The sequence below is a fragment of the Vicugna pacos genome, chromosome 11, assembly GCF_048564905.1.
Source record: "Vicugna pacos chromosome 11, VicPac4, whole genome shotgun sequence".
Classification (NCBI taxonomy): Eukaryota; Metazoa; Chordata; class Mammalia; order Artiodactyla; family Camelidae; genus Vicugna; species Vicugna pacos.
This window is the reverse complement of record NC_132997.1, coordinates 86,944,036-86,956,560: the sequence shown is the minus strand read 5'-3', so window position 1 is coordinate 86,956,560 and position 12,525 is coordinate 86,944,036. Positions and strand designations below refer to the sequence as shown.

Below are 12,525 nucleotides of genomic sequence, written 5' to 3'. Positions count from 1 at the left end.
AGTCACCACCCATAACTTTCCTGGCCATGCCATCTTTGCCTGGCTGGCTAGTTCTCAATCTTCAGAATTCAGTTTAATGGCACCTTTGCAGGGAGAACTCCTTGGTTACAACTGCATCACCAGCTCCCTCCCTCCCTTCCTTCCCTTTACATATGGCCCTTGTATTTGTCTTGTTTATTTGCACTCTACTTATTGCTTGGCTCCAACACAACAGTGCAAGTTTACTATGGCAGAGGCGCGTGGCACACAAATGGTACTTGCTAAATAAATATGCATTGATTGGAAAACTGGAAGAAACAGACGCCCCAGGGGAAGAGGATAAGCTAAAAGTGACAGAGGCTGTTCTAGAGTCATTTCTCCGGAACCAAGTCCTGTTTCCTTTCCCGTAAAGGGACTGGCCTTCGGTAACAAAGGGAAGCCTCTCGACTCCTGCCGGTCTCAATCTCTGAGCAACCGTACAGAGCGGGCCACGGTTGGCAGATGCAGGTCTATGTTCCTGTCAGGCCCTCCCAGGGATGTCTTCATGTGGCTGGAAAACAAGAAGGCAGACAGAACACACTGTGCCCCAGAGCACAGGTAACGGCTTTTGGAGGTGGGCAGAAGGAATCCAGCTGGGGGAGACGTCCAAGATGACAAAGCACTGTCCTTGTGGCCTGAAGCCCCATGTGTCACTGTCATGTCACCTTACAGCTTATTTAGGCCTGAGCTGGGCAGTGAGGAGAGGAGAGAGGGAGGGTGAGTCCTGCGGCCAAACCTCTACAAAGATAGTGAGAAGTCCCACAGCCATTCTGCTTCTCAACACATCGTGAACCTCCCACTGTCACCACTAGCCTATTTCCGGTTGGGAGGCAGTAAGATGTTGCAGATTAGGACCCAAAATGTTTCTCGAAAACATAGATGACCCTAACACCAAAGGAGATGAACATGATTCCAGGCATGAAGAAAACACTCGATCGTTTTTATTTCATCTCCTTCATACAGCCTTACTTTTCACCGTGGAGCATTATTAGCAAAGCACTGAAATATCTTCAAAGTCACAAGTTAACATTGTACCAAAGTCCACCAGAAAAAGACACTAACTTCGACATGTGGTGTTGAAGCCTTGAGTATTTTAACAAGGCTAATCTTAAAGACTGAATCTAGGACAAATAACGATAAAACAACACGACCATTATATGTATATTATACATGTGTATGTTTCCTGGAAGTCCAGTGTACCAGGTGTGTGCTGGGAGCCAGGGATACACCTGACCTGGTCCTTTCTTGTTGGAAGACAGGCACTGATAAACAGATGGCACTAATGTCGAGAGCAACTGTGGTCAGTGCCATTAGGATGAACAACTTGTAGGCACAGTAGGGGACCCGACTGAGCCCCTGAGGAATTAGGGAGGGTTCTCAGGGGAGGAAATGTTAGTCTGAGAAGGTGGAGCAGAGGGGGTGGAAGTGAGGGAGGCACAAGGCACCGCACACTTATTAAATACCTGACATGCTCCATCACCGGAGGGGCACGGCTTAAACCTCTCATCCTTCCCAGACGCTTAGTAGGGACTTTGGCCTTCGCTACAGGCTGATTTCTATGGCTCAGGGGCGAGAGACTCTCAGAGCTTTCTCTGCAAACATTAGGCCAGAAGGGTCTTCCTTTTGAAACCTACAGCATCTTCCCGGGTGGATGCTGAACACTGTCTAGAGGGCAGCAAGAGTCCCTTTTAACAACCTGCCGGAGTGTGCATCTGAAGCAAGGCAGTGTGGTGGGGCTTTACTCTTAAATCTGTAAGGCTAAACATTCAGCGACTTTCTTATTCCTATGAGGCTGCGCTTAATTTCTGGGTGAAATCAAGTTCACTCAGTACGAGAGTGATGTCTGGGTGGGGTGCCTGATTTTGGTCACACCATTCAGTCAAGCCAAGACTTGGTGATGGCCTTTCATTTCCACTCATCTCCACAGCCCAAGACAATCCAAGGCTATCCTCTGTCTGCTACACCTGGAGAGGGCATGCTTGGCCTTATTTTCTTGTATTCGTTCCCTTCGTTAAAACTCAGGCTGCAAAGAGCAATCAGTTATTCAAGGAATATTTCTTATTCAATTGTTAAACACATCTATCTTCCCTTTAAATTAATTAATACATAATTCACACAAAGCATTAACAGTGCCAGGAACTCTCTGTAAGCACTCTTAGTTATTATTGTGACTCTTTTACCTATGGGGACTCTTATTTATAGATTGAGAGCTTATCTTAAACATCCTTTTTTTGTTCCAGTCATAGAAAAGTGCCAGGTACACGGTAGGCACTTAAATATTTCTTTATAAATGTTACAACTGAAATGTACTTAAAATTTTTAAATCCTTCAGGGCCCTGTTGATATGGGACAGACAACAGAACTAAAGGGACCCAGGAGGGTGGTTGAGAGCCCAGTCATGGTGAACTGCAGATCAGGGGTCCACCTATTAGCCATGGGACCTTGAACAAAAGATCTCAACCTCTCCAAAACTCAGTTTCTTCATCTGTAAAATGGGAAAACAGTAATGCCTAAGTCACACATGGCTGTGAAGACGAAAGGAACAATCCATGTAAAATGCTAAGCATGGCGTCTATAAATATTCCTTATTATCACCACTGTCCACAGAACTCAAGATCAAGGCAACATTCAACTGTCAACCCTCATTGGTACTTGGAAATCACATTCATATTTCAAGCAGCTTTTGTGGAGACTGAAAAAAAGATTCCTCTAGCAATGATTTCTATACATGCTTAACAGGCGACTGGTACACATCTGGTAGAAAGTCACTTCCCAGCTACTGTCTGAATTGCAGTCCAGCTGCTTCCCCTATTATGAATGTTGACACAATACAACCTGTGACAGCAGCCTTACTGTTGCCCCAGTAAAGACAATCTTCCTAAGAGGCTCAGAGAGAAGCTGGAAGGACCTCCACCTCTCACCTCCAGCACCTGGAGGAGGGGGCTCTCCTGGGCACTCAAGTACTCCACTGTCATCTGATACAGCACGGCTAGGAGGCTGGAGCCTGTACTGCAGAAGAAACTTCGCTTTCCTCAGAGAGGTTAAGTAACCTGCCCAAAGCTGCATGGCTAATAAGAGGCAGAAGTGGATTATGAACCTAGGCGGTGTCTGGCTATCTTATCTACGATGAAGGTCAGGCTGTAGACCCTGATGGAGGAAATAGCTTGTAAGTAAACAAAGGTTAGGGCCATGTTCTTGGCCAAGCCAGGAATTCAAGAGGAAAAGCCCTGGGAATGACTCACTTCGAATCACCCACAATTAATTTTACTGCCTCATAAAAGGCAAATTTGAACACAACGGTCAAAGGCTGCAGCCTGACAGTCCTGCCCGTCCTTTAAAACAAAATTTCCTCAAGGGACCTTGAAGATCCCCACACAAGGGTACCCCAACAACGGTGACAGCAGCTCATGTGTATCGTACTAAGCCCTGACAGAGGCCCTGCAATGAACCATTATCACCTCATTCCATCCTCGTAGCGACTGGCAACCTGACCATCATCCCCATTTCACAGACGGGCACGGAGAGGGCCAAGGCCCCATAGCTCACAAGCAGGAACTGGAACCCAGGGCTGTCTAACACAGGAGCCCTCGCTGTCAGCCAGGCCAGAGGACGAACCCTTCCCGCCCTCCTAAAACCAGCCCCCCTTTCCAAATCCCCAGTAGTACGGGTCTAGGAGGGAAGGGAGGACAAGCTGAGCAAAGCAGGCGATGCTTGGGGGCGGGGAGAGCCTTCTCCCCTTAGTTCAGCGCCCGCCGTCGGGCCGCCCTGCCCCAAGGACCCGGCTCCTCTAGACAGAGATCGGGGCGGCCGGGGAGAGGCGACCCGGGCGAGAAGGGAGGAAGCAGGGGAAAGCAGGGCGGAAGTGCGGCGACTGAGCGGGAGACGCGCCGGTGGAGGTGGGGGCCGAAGTTACCGTTCCCACGGTGGCCCGGCGGCCCGAGCTGGCGGCCGTCCCCGTCCCTCCGCGAAGACGGTCTGCGGTCGCTCGAACGGAAGCGAAAGTAAAAGCCCCGACGCAGCTGGGGGAGGAGTCGCCCCCGGGGCGGGAGGTGGACGGGGCGGGCACGGCTGCGGGCGCCACCTCCGGCTCGGGACCCACCTCCGGCTCGGGACCCCGCGCTCTGCGAAGTCGGGGGCGCGCAGGACCGCCGCGCCGCCGCGCGCCCCGTCGGGGAGAGCGCGCCCCGCCCGGCGGGCCCAGGGTCGCGCGCGCCGTCGCCGGAGGGCGCCCCCGGCAAGGCTGGCCGCGGGCACCGCAGAGCGTGCTGGGCGAAGTTTGCGGAGACTAAAGGGATCCCGCCGCCGCGCGCGGGGTCTCCGCGAGGAAATTCTGCAGAAGTGACCGCGCTCCCGGTGACCGGGAGAGCGCGCTCCGCAAGCCTGCCGCACGCAGTGTCCCCCGCCGCGCGAACTGAAGAGCGCGCCCTGCCGACTTCCCGGTTCTCCAAGATGGGGCGCTCGTCAGAGTCCCCGCTCCTGCCCTCCCGCTGCTGCCCCGAGTCTACACCCCGACTTTGGCCTCCAGACCAGCTCCGGGAGCCAGTTCCCAGGGCCCGAAGGCCCCTCCCCAGCCGGACTCTGACCCCAGTCTGTGCGGTTCGCGCCTTCTCCCAGCAGGCCTGGCCGCCCGCATTTGCGGGAGTTACCTTCTCCCAAGGGCCAGACGTGCGAGCCGCGGGAGGCTCCCGCCTCCCAGAACTTGCTTCCACGCGCGTGGGCGGCCGGACGCTAACTCGGTTCTCTCCCGAGTGCTTTCCCACCTCCTAACACAGTCAACTGGCCTGGATGTAGCGCCAGAATCATCCGTGGACTATTTACGGAGCGCCCCCGTGTGTCAGCCACTGGGTACGTGGCCAGGAGTTAGTCTAATATGGGAGAGACTGTGTACTCCCACCAAGTCCACTTCCCCGCTACCCTGCATCCACGCACCCCGCATCACGCGTGCACGCGTCCACATTGGTCTTTCTTCACCCTCCAGCCTCCAAGTGAGGCCTCCAACGCCTTGCTCGCCAAGACTCCTCAGGGGACCGACTGATGAACTCAATCACATTGAGGTGTAAATAGCTAAGGAGTTTTATACCAGTTTTATTCATACCAGAGATAGCTGCTTTGAAAGGAGTGAATCTTCATCGTGTGACATCAGGCAAGAACCAAATCTCGTCTTTTTGCTTGTTTGCGCTCCTCTGGGCCTGAGACTTCAATATTGTCCATAAAAATCTCACCAGGTAAGGACACTTTCTTGATTTAAGAAAGAATGGGCCCAGGAAAGTGTAAGGGTAATAAATTATACTGATTTCTTAACTAATTAACTAATGTGAGAATCCTGAAATCCTGAATATTTTAAGCGAGCTGTTACGCTGTTTCCAATATGGCTGTGCTTTAGACTGACCACTTGTGCCACCCCCCACCCCCATTCATATGTTGAAACTTAATCCCTGCTCTGATGGCATTAGGAGGTGAGGTCTTTGGGACATGCTTAAATCATGAGGGTGGAGCGCTGGTGAATGAGATTAGTGCCTTTGTAAAGGAAGCCAGACAGAGCTCCGTGGCCTTTTCCATCATGTGAGGACACACCAAAAAACTGCAGTCCACAACCTCAAAGAGGCCTTTGACCAGACCCCAACCATGCTGTCACTCTGATCTTGGCGTCCTAGCCTCCAGAACTGTGAGAAATAAATTTCTGTTGTTTATAAGCTGCCCAGTCTGTGGTATGTTTGTTACAGCAGCCAGAACAGACTGAGACAGGTTGCACTACTCTTTCTTTAATACTGGTATTTGTGAAATGTTGAGGGCAAACGGAATCACGGTAGACACAAAGATAACTTGCTTTTTGAAAGATTCAGTTGTGAAGCATTTGAGAAATGAAAAATCCTATTAGTATAGCAAATTAAGTTATGCTCTAATTTGTCTGTATTTATAAATTTAAGTTTTTGCAAGTTATTCCTGAATGATGATGAAGCACAGTGTTAGATGTGGAAGACGCCTTAATAACTAATCCTTCTGCTCATACGATGGATGAAAAATCCCAGGCTCAGAGAAATTGCCCCTATCCCAAGCTTGCTAGTGGCAGAACCAGGATCAAGTTGCCTAGAAAAGGAATGAATGTTCCATCCACATGAAAGTCCTACCGTAAATTATATCGTGCAATTTTTAAAATGTGTTGCACAAAGGAATTTGTGGCTGGCTCAGACAGAAAGCTGATCTGAAGGAAAACTTTCATTTTTCAGTTGTGTTGGGTGGGCTGGCATGGGGGAACTCCGAATATATTGCTCCAAGGCTGGATTGTCACAGTACCAACAAATAAAATTGTGGTGATACGGAAAGGGGGAAACAGTTTTGAACTTTTCCCTCTATAATAATCGTACTTACCCTTTAGAGCTAAATGATATTCTCTCCTGCTTGTAATTCCTGTGTTTCTCCGGCCTTGGCCCCATGTCATTGTTCTATGTTTCCTTTCCAAACTCGTGATTAGAGCACGAGTCTTCCTCTTCACTCCAGAAAAGTCCCCAGCTCCATTATTCAGATGGTTTCCCAAGGGCTGGCCTCATGGGAGCTCCTGGGCTGGTCCTTCTGTATCTTCCCTCCAGCACTCTACTCTGGTCACCAGGCTGATGCTGCTAACCCTGGCCCGTTCCCCAATCCCACCCTCACCCTGCTGGGCACAGTGCCCCCAAGGGGTTCCACCAGTGATTGCTTTTCCAGTTCTTTACAGGACAGCGCAGGCCAGGCTATGACTTCATACAGGGCTCCACTGAAGGATAATCCCTGAAGTCACAGAAATGCCACTCTTAGGGCTCACAGGCTCAAACCTAGACTCTGGTTGAGGCACCAGCGGACTTCTGCAAGAAGGGAAAGGGCTGAGTGAGAGTCCAGGCAAAATTCCCTGAAAGGAGGAATTGATGCTGTTCCTATTACCCACTGCCTCTAAGCTCCCAGATCTGTTCTGTGAAAATGGAACCGGGCCCTTTAAGTGGTTTTCCATTGCCTGTAACCGCATGTTCAACTTTGCCAGTAGGGGGCGCTGGAGAAAGATTGCAGGAGAAAAGGCTTTCTGGTTCTGTGTGTCTGTCATGCTTCTGAAGCATCCGGCTTCCGCAAAAAGGGTGGTTCTCAAGTTCTTCTAGCATACCTACTTCTCCCTGCCCAGCCCCTGCTGTGCCTGGTGGCCAGTAGTACCACCTACTGCTGCTAACAACTTCCCCAGCGCCCCCTTCAGGTGATTTTGTAGCAAAGTGCCACCATTGAGACACCTCTCCTTGAGCAGACACCTCTCTGGCACCTAGAGGGTAGATTTCCAGAAAGTTCTAGAGGACAGATTTCTAGCAAGTTCCACTGGTGCAACACCACAGTAACTTCCCTGCATCTAGTGAGCCATGAACGTGCTCTCCCCAGTAAGGTTTAGATCACAGCCCTGGGGCGGGGAGAAGGTAGGGGGCTCTTCCTCAAGCCCTCTAGAGGTAGTGGCAGGTTATGTTATGTTATGTTATTATAGAATGAATTGTGTCTCCTGCCTCCAAAATTCATAAGTTGAAATCCTAACCACCACTACCAGGGAATGTGACTTGATTTGGAGACAGTTTTTAAAGAGGTAAAGTGAGATCATTAGGGTAGGCTATGTATGACCAGTGTGACTGATGACCTTATGAGAAAAAATTAGGACCCAGGTACACACAGAGGGAATACCGTGTGAAGACACAGGAGAAGATGGCTGTCTACAAGCCGAGGAGAGAGGCCTTACAAGAAATCAGCCCTGCTCACACTTTGATCTTAGACTTCCAGCCCCTAGAACTGTGAGAACATAAATTTCTGCTGTGGAGCCGCCCAGTCTGAGGCATTCTGTGTGGCAGTCCTGACAAACCAGGATGTGTGTTATCTGCAAGTTACTGTATCTGGAATTGCTGTATTTTTAAAGGTTCTCTTTACTTCTTCTTGGCCAATCTCTTGATATTCCAATTCCCTGCTAATAGTTAATAATTCAATATATTAACCTTTCCCTGTTCAGATTACTGGGTGATTTCTTTCTCCTGACTGGACCCAGTCAGCTAGACCTGTGTATCCCAAGTCCAGCTGGACCTGTGATTCTGTGGCCTTCAGCAATGAGAATACCATTTCTTGACTCAGAGGGGAAGCTGCATCTCACCCACAGAGTGTGTTGTGGTCCCCCAGCCCAAGAATGGCATCCACAGCAGTTGGGTATTTCTGTTCACACTGGAATAAGATTCTGCCTGCAGACAGCTAAAGCCCAGGTCGGACGGGGGTGAACCAATTCCGAATCCTTTTTTTCACCTTCCTCCTCCCAAGAAAAGTTCAGGGCTAGTTGCATCTGATGTCCTATGAGCAAGTCCTTAGACCAGGGTTGGCGCACTGTGGCCTGTGGGCTGCTTGTGGCCTGTTTGTGTGTGGTACCCAAGCTGAGAATAGTTTTACATTTTTAAAGATTTGTTAAAAAAAAAAGAAGATGAAACTAAAGATGCAACAGAGATTGTACGTGGCCTCCAAAGCCTAAAACAGTTATGATCTGACCTTTTAGAGAAGAAGTTTGTGGACTCTGTCTTAGACCAAATGACATAGTCCCGCCTCCAGGGCAAATGGTAACTTTCAATTAAAGAGTAGTCTCAAACCAGATGTATGTTTGACCCAATTTACATAAACCAACAGATCATCTGCTTGACATCTCAAGGTAAAGCCTGACCCTGACCAGCTAGGTCACCTCACCAGGGTGAGGAGAGATACTTAACTATTACAGAGAGGTGTCACCACCATCTAGTGTGCAGGCATTATGGCTTCATGGAGGAACTTGGCTCTGAAGCCACCAACAGGTGCCCATGGAAGTTTGCTCTGCCCCTGTCTAACTTCACATGAACGCCACCAACAACTTCCCTCAGGCACCTGTAAACACCAAGCGATGGGCATGAGTGTGCAGTGGGAGTTCTGACCTGGGAAAGCATGAAAGCTAGTGACAGCTCTTGCTTCATGAATCTTCCATCCCTAGTATCTGGACACAGCGTTGCACAGTACAGAGAAGTGGAAGGATGGAACAGAATAGACACTATCAGCCAGAAAAGAGGACAGTGGGAGTTCCTGGTCGATCTCATATAAACCCTTTCCTTTACCCTCCCCACAGTCAGTTTCCTTGAGTGACTGACCCTTGGGGTACCCTCTGCCACATCCCCTCGGCTCGCCGATAGCTCCAGCATGTCACCAGGACCTCCTTCAGTTCCTGAAGCAGTGTCCTTCTGCTTCTCTGCCTCTGGGCTTTCTTCAAAGCTGCAGAAGTCGATTCAGCTCGTAGACAGGTGTAACCTAGAGGTGTAGGGAGTTGTTGAACCCGAGAGTAACCTGCAGCCAGTGGGAGATGACATTTGGGTGGATAAGTGTCCCAGCCTCGTGTCCTTCAGTGGCACAGTTTGGGGGCACATTCTACGCAATTCTTCAGAGGATCCCCAGCAAGAAGGAGCCGCGGTTGCCTGTGATAGTGGTTAGCTCAGAAGGTGCCCTTTATTGACTGCTTTGGCTCACTCACCTCAAACCCTCAGTCTTGTCTTGTGGGATCACCTCCCAAATAAATGACCTGCACCCAAGTCCTCACCCTGAGTCACGCTTTTGGGTGAATCTAAACTAAGGTTGGCACACATCCCCCGCAATGGGAGGAACAACCCCAGTCTAACCAGAGTGACGATGACAGAGTGAAGGCTTGGTAGCTTTCTTTTTCCTTCACATTTGTCATCTCTCTGTAATTTCAAAACCATTTCTCATCCACCTCCCCGAAGAGCACTGGAAATGATTCAGAGCTGAGAAGAATTACCTCATTTCTTGATGACAGAACCAAGGCACAAAGAGATCATGACCGGCTGAAGCAAGGAGTCCCCTGTCCATAGGAGGCGACTTAGAGAGGAATGAGTGCTCCATCTCAGGTCAGAAAGACCTCACGTGCCCGTCTACTGAACATGAACTGATGTGAAACAAAATGTGGGGGTTTTCATTGATCATAATCTCCCTATGAATCAAGACTTTTAAAAAAAATAGCCAAACCATATAGACACTGTTGGCAGAAGCATCCAGATCAAGGATCAACAAGACCACACAATCTGGCCCTGGCTCACCACCGCCAAGCCCCAGTCCTGGACTCTCTGCTGATCAGACAGCATGTCAGCCTCCTCTCGGGAGCCACTTGCCCAGCCTCACCTGTCTTAGGTCCTTTGCCTGCTTGTGCCGGTCCAGCCTCGGCAGGGGCAGCTGGCTCTGGGTGGGCTCTGATCATCTTCACAGGGGCACAACCAACAGTGTCTTTGACCTGCTGCTTTTTTCTTGTTGCTATTGAGCCATAAGTTGCTGTGGGACTCCCTGGGCACATACATCGCATGGACGTGTAGGGGAGTTAACACTCAGTGGGGCCAAACTCTCACCAATGGGAGACTGAGGCCAATAGATACTCTTCCTCTGGCAGATCTTCCTGAGTAGTGGTTGGTGTGGCCTCTTGGAAGGTGGAGACCAAGAGACCCAATGCACTTTACATCAGGCCGTCGCCTCTTTGAGAAAGGACCCTCTTGTTGACTCTCCCCTCCTCCATTTCCTGAGTCCTTATTTCTGCTCCCTGGGACCACGCTTCTGAATAAGTCCTTGCACATAAACCTTTGCATCAGGTTCTGTTTCCTGGGGAACCCGGCTAACACGGGTTGTCTGAACCGATCCCAGGGGCCCGGGGAGCATGTGTGCTCATTGGCTAAGGCTTGGAGGGCCTGATGTAATCACTGGGCCAAGGGGGAGGGGCTCTACCGGATGGGGGAGGGGTGGGATGGACACAGGGAAGACCAACCACAAAGTCCGTGAAGCAGATATGTCTCTTGCCCTGGCAGTGTGTGTTCATTTTTCGTCCTTAAACCGTCCCACTTCCAGTTCAGTGGGGTGGTTTCGCCTCACAATTTCTGATACGTAAAAAGTGCCTTTTAAAAGCAGAAGTGATAATACAAGTTGAATTTAACGCCTTTCCGGAGCCGTGGACTGTAATCACAGCCTTAGAGAAGAAGTGTTAGGTAGCTTTTTCTTTAAATGAAATCTGACTGCGGTTCCTCATCCCTCTGGTGGGGGCAGAGTTCTTCCTCCGTGATTATTGGGGCTTCCAGCCCCTGTCCAGGGAAGGCTGGAGAAATCCTGGACAGAGCACAGAGCAAAGCTTTTGGGTAACCTACAGGTCTTTGTTTTTCGCCTTTGCTGTTCCCATGTGTTCAGGCCACCCCGTGTCCCATTTCAGCATGAGCGTCTTCCTGAGCCTGAAGTACCTACTTAGAATCCCCTTCCTGGGTGGAGAGGATGCCGTGTGCCCACTGTCTCTCTGTGGGGAACCTCACTCTACACCCTCCCCTTAGTCCTATGAAAACTACTCTCCTTCACTTGCTCTGCAGCCTCCTTCTCCCCCTGGTTCTCCCAACACAACACAAAAGCACTGCTGATTTCTCTCCGCCCTCCCTGGGGGTCCCCCAGCTTAGTTTTCTCAGAGCCTTTTAGGCCAAAGGTCACTAATTGGTAGCCTGCCGACCAGATACTGCCCATGGCCCTGTTTTTTTGTTTTAATTCGCAGTGCTTTACAAACCCGGGAATTTCAAGTGCACATGCATTTATCTGGCTCTTCTGGAAAAATCAAAGTATTTGGCAATGCTGGATATTGATCCCCTCATGACAAGCTGGCTGAGAAGGAGGAGTGGTTCAGATGGGGCATGTGACCTATGGCTTCACCTCTGGCCCCTGTAGGCATTTTGGTGTGAGTATTAAGCTGATTTCTTTGATTCAATAAGTCCTTATTGAGCACTTTTCCTGTTTCAGACCTTGTTCTAGGCTCTGGGGATACAGAAATGGCAACAAAAGACCAAGGATCCTGTTTTGATGGAACTCATATTTTGGTGGAGGAGACAGATAATTTTTACAAGTGGATACACTAATAGTTAAGACGTCAGGTGGTGGTAACTGCTGGGAGGAACATGAAAGAACAGAGTAAGGGTCGTAGAAGACAATGAGCCAAAGAGTGGGGACAGGGGAGGCACCATCTTTTGTAAGCTGATTCTGGAAGGTCCATTTTAAGGTGACATTTAGGTAGATACTGGAGACAATGAGGGACTTCACAAAACCCAAGGAGAGAGGGTTTGTCTTCAAGCTGCCCCCTTCAAGGCTGAGAGGCAAGGGACTAAGCAAGGCCTGGAAGGTAAGGACTTCTTGGAACAGTCCAGGGTACCATACCGAGGCCAGCACTCAGAGGATTCTCATTTGGTTTTTTTTTTTTTGCATTCTTGCAGAAGCTAAACATGAATTGGTATCTTAAATAGTTTCCCATCCTACTGTTAACAAACATTTTTAATAGGTAAGGCTAATATATATAAAAATTGATGCTAAAAAAGTTTCTTCTGTATAGCACAAGGAATAATGTTCAATATCCTGTAATGACCGTGAATGAAAAAAATGTGAAAACGAATATTTGTATGCATATGCATGACTGGGACATTGTGCTGTACACCA

At 49.6% G+C, this 12,525-nt stretch overlaps 1 protein-coding gene across 2 annotated transcripts in view; it reads right to left on the bottom strand.

Moving 5' to 3' along the window:
- CASP7 (caspase 7) overlaps nucleotides 1-4,824 on the bottom strand; it is a 34,370-nt gene extending 29,546 nt beyond the window's left edge. The window contains exon 1 of one of the 2 annotated variants that reach the window (XM_015235928.3): nucleotides 4,665-4,824. The gene's annotated coding sequence lies outside the window, so the exon portion shown is untranslated. Of the gene's footprint in view, nucleotides 1-3,931; nucleotides 4,476-4,664 lie in introns of those variants that run through there. The other variant, XM_031682589.2, reaches the window with a different exon arrangement.
- Between the last annotated feature and the right edge of the window lie 7,701 nt (nucleotides 4,825-12,525).